General features: G+C 37.6%; 1 protein-coding gene across 1 annotated transcript in view; it reads right to left on the reverse strand.

Moving 5' to 3' along the window:
• The window catches only part of pmfbp1 (polyamine modulated factor 1 binding protein 1), a gene marked incomplete at both ends in the record, with an annotated part of 130849 nt that overhangs the window by 115966 nt on the left and 256 nt on the right, over positions 1-14627 (reverse strand).

The raw sequence follows: 14627 nt of genomic DNA on the forward strand, positions 1-14627 counted from the left end.
CTCAATATATCATTCTATCTATCTATCATTCTATCGTTCTGTGTCTGTCTGTCTATCACATCATCTGATAAAATTTCAATTATTTTTAAATTTGCTTCCTTACATTCACATTTGAATTGGAATTCTGCATTCTGTTTTTTCTTATATCTTTTTTCCAATTCAATTCAAATTCAGGATTTAAATTAGTTTTTAAAAGGCATTCACAATTCTGAATGGCGCACAATGGTGGACAAAAACAAATATTGCAAACACTGTGCTGAAGTGTCTGTCGCTCTGCATATCCTTACATTAGGAAAGAGTGGAGGAAGTTTACTTGATACAAGGTCCTGCAGTCATGAAAAAGTACAGAATATGAGCCTAAAGAGATGAAAATTTACCATTCATCCTCCATTTAACAGTGTTTTGTGTAAAAGTTTTGTGAACACCAACCTATGAATTCATATCACATGATGAAATCATAGATGACCTCTTTGCTGAATTAAAAGAACACAAACTTTAAAGCGGACATAATACACACAGTTTCTCATGGCATCCTAGGTGTTTATGACTTCCTTCTTTCAGATGAATCCAATCAGAGTTATATTAAAAATTGTCCTTGCTCTTCCAAGCTTTATAATATTTTCCAATAAAGCCCATCCATCCATAATAAAATGTGCCTCACATGGCTCCAGGGGGTGAATAAAGATCTCATGTAGTGAATCGATTCATATTTGTGAGGAAAATATCCATATTTAAAATGTTGTAAACACTTTTCTCTCACTTCTGTCGTAGGTGGAAGCCATTCCGGCAGATGACGTAGGATGTATGCATAGCGCATGCGCCAGTGATTAGAGACAGCAAAACAAAATGCCAGTCACAAATTAGAAGTACAAACTGAGGATTTGTAAATAAAAAATGTTGGAGGAGTTCAATATAAGCCGAGAGGAGACTGGTTTTGCTTTGCTAAAGTAAGGAAACTTTGCTTCCTTTGCTCCTGTAAACAAACTCGCGAGACTAGCATATCCCACAGGTGCATGCGCTACGTCCTACATCATCCACCTGGAACGGCTTGCACGTACGACAGTTAGTGGAAGTGACAGAAAAGTGTTTATAACATTTTAAATATGGATATTTTTCTTACAAAAACACATCGAAACAGGAACAAAATCTTTATTGACTAACTAAAAATCAGAAACAGCCACATATATTCAAACCGTACTCTCGCTCTGGTTGATGTGTGCACGCACTCTTCCTGGAGAAGTGCTCATATATGGAATCATACCCTTTATGATGAAATACAGGGCCATACTCGGGGAAATAAAAAACCTTTGCAAAACTTATTCAAATCCTGAAGGAGTGTCTTTGGCACAGAAATCCGTCATATGTCCAACAAATTTTTTGAGACTTTGGTCATGTATAGCATGAGAATCCAACTCTTTAGCAGTGTAAATAAGCCAGAATGCATGAAATAGCATTAGACATCCCCTTTAAATTTGGAGATTTGTAGCATTGCAGTAAAGATATAATATTTTTACATTTTGTTATATGTCGAATTTATGTTAAATTATAGCAGCTAAAAATGGCCTTAATTCTAAGGTTCAGAGAGAAGGTGGAAAATGGTTGTGAAAAAAAAGAGAAAAAAAAATTAAATGATGACCTTTACAAACACTATAAGTAGACTCATATATATGTATGATATGAACCCTTTACTAGATGACTGATATCTGCAGATCAGTGTGAGATGAAGTCTCAAAGCTGATACTGATTGCAATGCCAACCCTGAAGTTTAATTTCTACAACCATCACGTTGTCTAGTTTTGCACTAAAGCACTTTCCCTCGTCTGATGAGAGAACTTCCATCTTTTGAAATGGCTCGACTCTTTATTGCTTTTGAAACACCTCCGGCACTTTAAGCAGATAGAGAACAAAAGGATCGGCTGCCAAGAGCTGACTTCGTCAACAGCGCAATCAAACTCTCTGACTTCACAGGGTAAGAGACTGATGAGAGGATGATACTGAGGAGCTCATGCAGATAAACCAAATGATGCTAGTGTGATTCACAAACCCTTTTCTAAATCATACACGCAGCCTACAAATAAAAACATTACATGTGTCAAAATAAGAAGAAACAAACAGCACAAGGCTCGTCAGTGATTCCTGGTATAATGTGTGCAGTGATCCTGAAGAGGCTGTCAGAGATGCTGAAGCACAATTCAAACAGAGAGAGTGAAGCATAAGAGACATACACTGAACACACCTGAGGAATGAGTTTATGAATGAAGAGAAAAGAGAGACAATAACCTGTATTCACATTAAACAATGTTCTAAGCATTGGCCAGCCAATTTAATATGTTCCTGTTTATCAATTATCAAAATATAATGCAAAAAAGTAATATTTTCACATGCAGACGGCTTTTTTTTTTTGTGCTGACTGGCATTCTAAAGATTAATCATGTTAACTGTAGTGTCTTATTTAGTATTACATTTAAATACTTGACATACAAGTTATAAAAGAAACAACATTAGAGTATATTTTAGTTTGCCATAAATGCTTGTCAGAACAATAGGCAGTAATAATGAAATTGCGTATGAAGATGTACTTATGTCCTACCTAAGTGGGTCAAAAAAGTCTAAAGTTCAGCCTAATCATATTTAATATAATTTTATAAAATATAACACATTTTCATGCAATTTCAATAAACATGCATTTATTCATCTAGTGTCCAAAAACATTACATTCAATTTTAGAGTATATTACGTTCATAATAAGTACTCTTTTTGAAAGTATGCTAAAGTGTACTTCTTTTCACAAGAAATTATTCATTTTAATTTATACAAAACAGTAAAATCAAGGGATATGATCTATACAAAAAGTATGGTACAGGATATTAGACCATGAATGATACAAAAATATCATCCAATTTTTCACAGTTTTTTTATATTAACCATACATAATCACAACATGCTAAAAGTCCTTAAATGTAAAACATGTGAAAACATGGTGATGCAATATGTACCATGTACCAAATACAATAGTATTCACAATAGTGTGCAATATGTACCAAATACAACAGTATTGTCATGGTATGTAGTAATACCATGTTACGTTTTGGCGGAGAGCTCATATAAAAGAATCAGGTGTTTTTTCCAAAACAGATTTTGCAATCTCAAGGATAAAAATCCAAAATAATGTAGACGAGTTTCCATTCCTAGCCACGCTAGATCTAGTTCACAGAGTCGCCGGTAGAGGACTCAACCATTTATACGAATTTGACAAAGAAGCCTTCATATCCTCACCTGCATATAGTACATTACATGATGTGGGAGGCACTGGAGGCTGAATTAGATGCGGCACAGGCTGCTGAAGGGGAGAAATGAAATTAACGGCCCGAGCACACAACCCTGCCTGTTCCTGCTTTTCATTCTGCTGCTGCTCTCCCTGAATGCAAATGGCACACTTCATGATGATTTTCACTTACTGAAGGAGTGTGTGTTGTGTATGTGTACATTTGTTTGAGTGTCCACTGGGACGCTAGTGAAATATTACAGAGCATTTGTTCCCTCCTGACCTTGAGGCTGGTGTGACCTTGTTAGTCGTCCACTTCTGGACCAAGCGGCCTCTGTTGGTCCATCCCTCCCCATGGATCTTAAACACACACACGTGAGCACTCGTGCATTCTTATGCCCACCGTGTTTTCCTTGACTATGTTTGCGGAATTGGAAATAGCTTTAATAATTTACAAAGTTAATTTCCAGGCCGCACTCAGACCAGCGCAGTTCAAACACGAACGCATGAGACAAGAAATCCCCCGAGCTGTGCGGTGAATGAGCTGTATGGGGAGAGAAATGAGTGTGTGTGAGTTTAGCTGGAGGCTTCACAGACTCTGCTGTATTGACTGTGCAGCTGCTCTGGGTAATGAGATTCCAATGTAAACGCTTGCGGGATGAGACTGGAAGCTCATTAAGTGTGGGATAAAACCAACCTATTCCATCCGATATCAGTAACTAAAATAATGTAAGAGCTAAAATAACACTACAAATTACATGTCACAACACAACACTCGAGTGAGGAATACCTACAGGTCCAGCTTCATTAACCTTTGACCACTGATCCTTAGTGGCTACTTGTGACATACAGCCTCAAAGTGCTTGACTACGGGAGAGCCAGTGTTTTCAGTATTCTGGTAAGCCCTATTTTTGAAGATAATGCTAAAAATTAGATGATGGTTTCCAAATTGTTATGTGAAAAGAATAGGGCTATCAATTTAACCAACCCAGGCTCACTGGAAACATGTGCCTGTGGCAACATGTCTGCCAAAGTGATATTACGTTGCTTCTAGCACCTATCGCAACACTTCACAAACTGAAATGGTACTAAAAGCACGTTTAGTTTTATCCGAAACAGATGAATGTGAATTTGGCAATGTTTTATTGGACAGTTATTGTATGTAAGTTTGGAAATTAAATGTCTGGTGAGTAGAGCTAAAAGGTTAACACTATTGTGTTTGAAAATAATGTACCACCTACACTAAACCCTAAACCAACCTAACCTTGATTGCTGAAGCAATCTTGGTATTTTAGCTCGCTAGCCTACAGTGCTGTACCAGGTGGGCTACCAAGCAAGTTTACTACATTAGAAAAGCCATATATAAGGAGCTGGTTATGCAATGCAAACTTCAAAATATATCAGTTTATAAGTCATGCAGTATTCTAAAAGTGTTTTGAGGTACCAGATGAAAAACTGAATTTATAGCACGGAATGCCACGGAACTCGTAAATTTTTGGATGAATATATCAAGAGTCTGTCTCTGTCACTTAATTCGAATCGTGATATGGACTAGTGTCTGTGAATATTAAAATGCAAAAAGATGGTTTAAATACGAATCCTGCATGTTCCATTTGCCTCTGTATGAATGAATGGTGGAGAAACATTATTGTTTACTACACAAATACTGAAGCACGTGTGATGCTTGCAATGATTTTCGGCCTCTGCGTCATTATATGACGACATGAACACATGAACTTAATCTCCAGACCTGCTTGTGAGAGTCACTTCATGAGAATTGTATCATTTTATTTGAGAAACAAGCATCATATCATACTGTATACACACAGAAACTTCACGGAATCCCGTCAAAATAAAAGTACGGTTTAACATGTAACAGAAATACATTATTCTTGTATTATTTTTGTACAGTATAATGTTACGTATATGTTCATGTTGAGTTCCTGTTTTGCCTTATTTTGTAGTTCCTGTTTTCATTAGTTAATCATCGTTCATTAATTTCACCTGTCTTGTATTATTCATCGGGTTTGCTCATTAGTTTGTCTGTCTTTATAAGCCTTCTGTTTCTGTTCAGCCTTTGTCTCGTATTGATGTTAGTTTAATGGAAATTATGTGTTGATGTATATTCGTATATTATATAGTCGTGTGCCTTTTGATACAACCACATCCCGTGACAGAATACGAGACCTATACAGCTTATGGAGACCGCTGCACGCTTCGCTGTCCTGGCCCGCCGAGATCTCCCACTGGAGAAGATTGCGCGAGAGTTCAGCGGGCTAGCCGTGTGGACGGGGCTCAACGACGCAATGCTCAACTCTTTGTTCTGGATCGGGGCCAACTACCATCACCCTGTGGACCTCCCAGACACCACCGGACTCAGCTGGAAGGAAGGGATTCTCCAGTGTCAGCCCCGATCAGCCCGCCAGCTGCAGCTCTCTCCAGACCGCCGTTCGCGGCTCACCCAGGCCCACCGTTCGCGGGGACATCAAACCCGCTGCCGTTCGTGGCTCACTCAAGCCCTCTGGCCTCTCTGCTGTCAAGCCCGCCGGCTCCAGCCTCAGAGCTCATCGATATTGCGCTACCCCCGGAGTTCTCGGTTCCTGTCCTCTCCCTAGAGTCTGCTCCAGCATGCTCTCCTTCGTCTTCTTTGCTTCCACTGGCCCCGTCCAGCTCCCCATCGTCTCCTGAGCCTCCTTCGTCCCCTGAGTTTCCTGTGGAAGTCAGCTCCACTCCTCCAGAGCGCCCTCCAGAGCCCACTCCTCCAGAGCACCCCCCTGAATTCCTAATTCACCCCATGAAAATTTTGGGGGCCAAATCCGCCATGGCCGCCTCAAACTCCTGATCGGCCATGGCCTCCTGTGTCTCCTGATCCACCTTGGCCTCCCGTGTCCCATGATCCGCCATGGCTCCCCAAGTCTCCTGATCTGCCATTGCTCCCCGAATCTCCTGATCCACCATGGCTCCCGGGTCTGCCTGATCCGCCCTGGAGGCCTCCTCTGTGTCCCTGTCCAGCATCAGCCTCCAGGGTGCCACCCCCCCTCCCTGTTGGTACTGTTACGGGGCGAACTGTTACGTGTATGTTCCTGTTGAGTTCCTGTTTTGCCTTATTTTGTAGTTCCTGTTTTCATTAGTTAATCATCGTTCATTCATTTCAACTGTCTTGTATTATTCATCTTGTTTGCTCATTAGTTTGTCTGTCTTTATAAGCCTTCTGTTTCTGTTCAGTCTTTGTCTCATATTGATGTTAGTTTAATGGAAATTGTGTGATGATGTATATTAAAGACTCCTTTTCATTAATTCCTTCATCGTGTGCCTTTTTTGCTACAACCACATTCCGTGACAAATGTCTTTATATATTCCATTTTCTGTCAAATATAAATAAAACAATTAAATTATTAAAATAAATACTACAACCAGATTAACAACTTAATTGTAGAAAAAAATAATACAATTATTATTAAAACCTTTTAAAAAGAAACTTTTTCTTCCATGTATTAATTTTAACATTAAACCTATGCTTGCCAAAAAATAAAAGAGTTTCATTTCCATTTGATTAAAAACAAATAAATGTTTAATGCCTTCATTTGATTATCAGAGAAATTAAAACACACAAGAATTTCTGGGAAAAAAAAGAGAAAAAGACTTTAGGGCCCTGTTGTTCAAAATGTTGAAAGTGAGAGTTTTGGACTTATTTTTTCACTGAAATGTTTTTGTTATTACACAGAGAGTAGAGTACCAAAAAAGGTACTGCTGGGCACCGGGACGGAACTTCAGGTACTGTACCAGTTAAAATGTAAACAGTACCCAACCCTAATGTGTGTATATATATATATATATATATATATATATATATATATATATATAGGTACACTTTTGTGGTTTTGCAAAAATGTAGATACAGCCATGTTTTTCCAATGAGACTGGGTTGAATTTAACCATTTAATATATATATATATATATATATATATATATATATATATATATATATATATATATATAGAATTCTCCACAAACCATACAGAAATGCAAAAAGTAAACATAAAAATAAAAAAAATCAATAATAATAATAATAATAATTATTATTAATATTAATTTACATTAGAACAATTGACCCTTTACTAAACACCACCACCTTGTCACTGTTGCTAACGTAGACAAGCATTAGAGAACATTACATCAGACTGAACAGTTTGATTTTCTGTAAAAACTGACTGGATATTATTCTTAAGTGGGTTTCTTTCTTTCTTTCTTTTTTTTTTTGACCCTCTAACACTAGCACTCTCTATTCTATTACTATTCTATCTACCCATTTTATTTTATTTATAAAAAAACACTTGATCCTTTAATACTTGCACACTTTACTATACTTGCTTTCTTTTTATTTAAAACATAAGCCATAGAACACTAGTATACTCTATATACTTGTTTTCCTTTTATTTATTATAAAAAATAATAATAATAATAAACTTGCTATGTGTACTGCATTAAGTTAACCCGAGACTTGTCACAGCACTTACATTATTATAGTTCTTTTGTTGATTTTGATTGCTTCTGTTGTCCTTGTTTGTAAGTTGTTTTGGATAACACCATCTGCTAAATGCCTAAATGTAAATGTAATTTTAAAAAAAGTTAAGTGAACATAATTAACAATTACATTAATGCAAATCAGAATCAATGCAAAGATTAAAGTAAACATTAATTTAACAAAAAAAAAAAAATACTGCTTGATCCTTTCACTATGATTATGTAATATTGTTAAATTACTTAATGTCTATTCATACTTACTCATCCGCCTCAATGTCATATCTCTGAATTCTTTTCATTTCTTCATCAGCAATTTAATTAATTGCAATTAATTTGATGAATTAATCAACATACTATGTAATTAACTCAGTCAATTAATTTATTTACAGCCCTATTACAGAATGACTGCTCAGAAAATGAGACTTGGCTGGTAACGCACTTGCTCTGACATGCGTTTGAATATGACTTCCAGTCCCACTCTGCCCTTTTCTCCCAAGTGGTTCCTGTCTACTCTCAAACAGTCCCCTGGCAATAGTGCAAATGCCAAAAACTGCTCTGAAAAGCAAAATGTCACAAAACTGTGGGGTTTGAATAAATTGCAAAATTCAGTTGGAACCAGGGTGAAGTGGATAGCATACAAGCTCTGAGTCTGATACATACATTGATTCCGGCTTGTGACAATTCTTAATCTTTTTCCATTTCTCACCTTTTGAATCTCTTTCTAATCACATGTCGAATGGCTGAAGAACATGATTAAAAATATGAAAACACATCAATGTGTTTAAAAAGACAAGGTTCATATTAATAATAAAAATTAATGCCTGAATATGCATATAAGAAGCAAGCCAAATACATATTTTGTGAATTCCCCTTAAATGTGACTGACACATAAACAAAGAAAGGCGTTCACGTTCACTATGAAATGAACAACACCAAAGATCTAAATTTAAGCCAATATATTGAGTATAACGGGGGAGTATTTTAAGTTTCAGCTCAGCAAATCTTTCACAGTGACCTTGGAGAAAGTCGGCCCATCTGAGGGAAAAAGGTGATATTAGTAATAATAGAGAAATTAATAAGATGGCAGGGCAGCCTGAGGGCTGGGCAGAGTAGTCTTTTGGGTGGGAGGGGAATGTGAGCGAGCTGGCTAAGAAAGGGAATTGGTGGAGGAGGAGGAGGGGTTTGGGGCATTGTAAGCGCATGATTTCCTCAGCAGCAGTGCGACAGCCTGCACCGCCACACGTCAAGGAGGAGCAAATCAAAGCGAGCGCTTTTGATGAATATAAAACAGAGAGTCCTGCTGAGAAGCACTCTCGCTCTAATCACACAGCCGCGGCCACCGCACCGGCCCCTGCCGCAATCCCCCCAACCCTGCGCCAAATTAAAGGACGGGGGGGTGTGCAAGGAGAAGAGAACGGACGACGCAGACAATTGTGACAAAGGCTTGCTGTAGAATAGCAATAAACATCCTGGTCCTCCAGAAGTCTGTAGCTTAATTGAGGGATATGTGTGTGTGTGTGTGTGTGTGGAGGGGGGTCTTAGCAACACTGTGAGCAGGCTTGAAAAAAAATTGTCTTTATGTTACAACAAAACACAGACTGCTCTGCTTTGACAAAAGCAGAACCGCATATGATGCAACTCTATCAACCTTTAACACATTCAAATTTCCAAAGCTATGAAAAGCACAGGGTCAGCATGGTTAGCATGGCCTTATTAACCCCTGCTGGTAGATGATGCAAATACACATAACTTTGGTTCTAAAAACCTAAATATTTATTTGGCATGTAGTAGATGTTTTATCAGTGCCCAATTTATGTTCTTAAAGGGATAGTTCACTCAAAAATAAACATTCTGTCATCATTTACTCACCTTCCAAAACTGTATGACTTTCTTTTTTCTGTGGAAAACATTTTGAGAATGTCTGAGTGTCAGTTGTCCATACACTAGAAATCAATGGAAAACAATTCCCAGTTTTCTTCAAAATATCTTCTTTTGTGTTCCACAGATCAATGAAAGTCATACAGGTTTGGAACGGTGAGCAAATGATCACAGAATTGTAATAAAGTGGACAATTCCTTTTAAACTACAACTTATATTTTCCCTGTCTTCTACTCTTCACATAACAGCTTATGACGGTCAGTAGTGAATGGTTTGTGACTGTGCACTTTATGTTGTTATTAGCTAATTAGCATTGCCATGACTTAATTTTCCCCAGAGTGATTAGTTACATGGCATTAACAGCTCACATGATTGGCTCAAAAGGTTCTGTGGTTCCCATGAGCAAAGATGGCATTTTTCTAATAGTATACTTCAGAGGGGTCCTATGTGAGCCAAACAACTTCCTTTGAGATGAATGGAAGTGCTAACAGATTACCAAGACTGTTCACTTATATTACTATGAATGGAAAAATGTGCAGTGGACAATATGGTGGAATAAATCTCGCCTTTTAAATGAGAGAGCCAAACACTAATTAGTAAAGTCATTACATCACTGCTCCTCTTCCCATAGAAACAGTTCTCCAGTCATGAGCTAAGGACTATACATGCGAATTGGCTTTCCCAACCTGAAATATAAATTTTTTGTAATCGTACATGGAACGATTATGAGAAATTTTGTTTCTGATTTGTGAGCTTGGCCAGAGTTTTTTTTATGAATTGCTGCCCAGAGGCACTGCAAATACGGACATAGATCAAACTTTCCTTTTAAGGGACACTGGTTTCCCCAGTTTTTATAGACCTCTATAGTATAAAGAGACAAAATAGACATGAATATTTCGTCATTTTGAGGGATGTTTAGGGGTCTACCACACAACTGAGTGCTGTGGGGTCGACATATTTTTGTTGGTAAAAACCTGGAAACTAGTTATCATTTTAGCGCGTCTGGTCCTGATGCCAATAGGCTTTTGAATATATTTTGGCTAAATGCCAGAAAATCTTAATTTATTCAGATTCATATTATCAGTCTGAAGATATTTTCACACTTATTCTATGACTTAAATACATCACTAATAAACTAAATTACTCACTAGTTACTTTTCCAGCCTCATTATGTTTATAAAAGCTCTCTGCAAACTATTCTAAATTATATTATGCTTAAATTAAACTATAAATTAAATTATAAATTAAACTTTCAGGGAAAATGTTTTTAAATAGAGAGTTGTCAGAATCTTAATGGTGTTGACGTTAAAGTCATGTGACTGTAGTGTAGTTGATTTATAGACTACGTTTAACTTTATACGTCTGGCAGTTGTATTTAGACTTCAGAATTCATAAAAGTTGTTCATTTCTGAAGATTATAATGTTGAACAAAACATGTAAGACTCATACATTTCTGTTGTCACAGTCACAGACCTTATTTTCTGCAATAATCCAAAAGCAAGTGGCAAAATCCTATTGGGTTTTTGTCGAGGGAACCAGGGTGATGCTAACTTCCGTGTTGGCCTAGGCCAACAAAAACACGTCATCACTGCAGCGCTCTATTATCTCGGGATGTAATTTGCCCCTGTGCTTTAAAAGACAGGGTCAAAGGCACAACAGCTCTTCACCGGTGAGTGTGCAGCTCATTGCACGCATCTCAGAGCAAGACCACCTGTTAGGCATCACCTTTGAAAGAGTGGTGTCGCACAACAAGTCCAGGAACACTTCACTCCAATCTTGACTCTTAGTCACTGCATTGACCTTCGTATTGAATGCAGCATCAGGGCTCCAAACCCCGCTGCAATTCTAAGATGGCGCATCAGCCGCGGGTCTGCCGGATGCAGCCCTCCAAGGCGCTGGCCTCATGCAACTCCCTGGGCAGCACTTGTCTCAGAATTCAGGGGCTGCTCCCACCCAGACCCTGAAAGTGACACATGCGTGGTTGTCACCAGCGTGTCACCTCCTGCGCACTGAAGTATGAGGCAATTTCCTGCGAGCAGCATGTAGCTGAGGAAGCGAGAGGGAGGGGGACCAGCCGCTCCCTGGCTCCACTGTTCTCTTTGATACTGTCAGGGAAGAGTAATGGCTTTCTGTTGCTGCTGCTACTACCAAACTAATGTTGTGTGACTTTGGCTCTCCTTTGCAATGTGTTTCCGCTACAGTGAGGGCAAGAATGATGGGGAGGAGAGAGGAGAAGAGCAAAGTAGGGAGATAGAAGGCAAGGGTAAGGATCCTGACAGCCCCTGGGGCAGCTGGGAAATACCCAAAGAGTGGGCAGTAAGAGCAAGTGATTTGACACAGATAACCTTCCCCTTCTACTTACCTTGCCCATCGGCGCCACAGGAATAAAACCGCTTCCTTTACATATTGCCACAATTTCTCAAAATATAAAAGGAATAATTCACTCAAAAATTTAAATTATTTTTAAGAAACCTGCATTTATAATGCATTAAAGCACCATAGAAGTAGACTATTCAACTCGTGAGCTATATTCCAGGTTTTCCTAAGCTATACGATAGACCTGTGTGATGAAAGTACTGAAATTTAAGCTGTTATTTGAATCAAGTGTGATTTTATTTTTTTGTCTAAATCTTTTCATTTCATCTACAATATGTTTAAAACACAATTCATTCACACAATGACACGAATACACCTTTTGTATGGTGAGCGTGTTCCTAAACAAAAAACTAGGAAAATCTAAATAATAAATATTTTTGAGGGGGCATGAAGACAAAAATATCAGGATGATGCAACTGTCCTGACATCTTAATTAGAAAAAAAAAAAAATGAAAAGAACAATTCTTTAAAAGAGAACCCTAGGTTGTTTTGACATGATCCTTCACTATTATATGTACACACACACACAGTATATTCATGTTTTTTGTTAAAAAAGGACTTTTTACACTGAATAGGTTATTACTTTTTACTTGATGGTTACACCACTTGACATCTTGGGTCATTAAATTGAAACTTTTCTTTAAAAGATAACTTTTCTTCCATCTACACTTGATCCTAACACTAGCGTTCTCTATTCTGTTTCTATTCTATCTTGTTTTCTTTTTATTTATTTAAAAAACTGACCCTCTAACACTAGCATTCTCGATTATTTTTCTACTTTATCTACTTGTTTTCTTTTTATTTATTCAATACATTTTATTTATTATATTAAAACAGAATTGCTACGTGTACTGCGTTAGACTAACCGAGACTTGTCACAACACTTACATAATATTGTTATTTTGCTGGTCTGATTGCTTCTATTGGTCTCATTTGTAAGTCGCTTTGGATAAAAGCGTCTGCTAAATGCAAATGTAAAATGGTATAAATGATTTTCAAAGCCACATGAAATCAAAATAAATACATTTCTAAGACTTGCCATATATGTTTTTGGATTTTCCTTGATCTGGCACATTTGCATTCACTCATTTTCCAATAATCTCCTCTGCTGTAGCTCATTTTTATATATTCAAACGTTTCATAAGAACCAGATTTTGGCATCATTGTCTAAATGCAGCAAGTTTGAATAAGCACATGGGCGAATTAGGTTTTATAAGAACTGCAGATGACAAGCTTTTCAAAGCTCTTGCGTGAACCATTCCTCAAACGTATGCTGGGTGACATTTCACCTCTGCCAAGCAAATCCTGAAACCACTCTATTCCACGATGAACAGAACGAGACACTCTCAGGCTTTTAAACAGCCAAATCAATCACCTACACCGTCTCAAACCACCTTAAGACCCTTGATATTTGATTTTACTTGAGGGTCACCAAGAAAAAAATCTCCAGACGTCACCTAATAACATGAAACGACATGCATAATTACATCCTGAATCACTGCAACCAACCATACCAAATCCAATAACCGACTGAGAAAAAACACTTTATTTCCTTAGAACAATTTTCATGTTAGACAAAAACAAAAAGAACTTCGAAACTGTCTGTCTATTCGCTCCACAGCTGACCTCTTTCCCATTTCTCAGTCATGGATTTAATTGCATCTAATCCTATCCAGAAATTATACGATAATTATACCAAACTAGTGCCTGATTAAAATTGCACAATATTACAATTCATTAGAGTTAACTGACTCCCAGTGTCTCTGGGCTTTCAGCCAGATGCGTGAAGATGTCAGCAGCCTCCAGTTGGGGAACGGAGGAGGGACAGTGGCTCTATTCAGCTCCTGCTTTAGCCTCATCAGAAACTTCCACACACACAGATTCTCGCTGCTCCTCCAATCACTCAATGGAGATGTGGGTTTTCATATATGTGCGCTTGAGACCAAGACGGATGAACCACTACGGTCTCTGTATCGCAATGAATAGTCGCTGGGGTATTTGTAGCAATAGCCAAAAATACATTGTATGGGTCAAAATTATAGATTTTTCTTTTATGCCAAAAATCATTAGGATATTAAGTAGTGATCATATTCCATTTGTAAATTTCTTACTGTAAATATATAAAAACTTTGATTAGTAATATGCATTGCTAAGATCTTCATTTCGACAACTTTAAAGGTGATTTTCTCAATATTTAGATTTTTTTGCACCCTCAGATTCCAGATATTCAATATTAATACATTCTGGTGATGTATTAATCTCAATTTCAAAAAATTGAAACTTAAGACTGGTTTTGTGGTCCAGGGTTACATCTGAAGCTGTTGTAATGCACCTATGTCCCATTAACTTGGTCAAATCTGTCGAATTCTAAATGAACAAACCAGGTTTCATCAACACTCTCTAAATAGCATACAGTCATGCTAACAAACCACATTACTTGGTGTCAAATATGTTTAATGCAATTATTATTAATAATATATTTAACTTATATTAACGCAGTAATCTACTTAAAGCGGTCTACTACAGTTTATCCATCATTAGCAGTGTTTTTGGTATTCTACTTCACATTGTTTAAAACATGACC

Source organism: Barbus barbus (genome assembly GCF_936440315.1).
Source record: "Barbus barbus genome assembly, chromosome: 2".
Taxonomy (NCBI): Eukaryota; Metazoa; Chordata; class Actinopteri; order Cypriniformes; family Cyprinidae; genus Barbus; species Barbus barbus.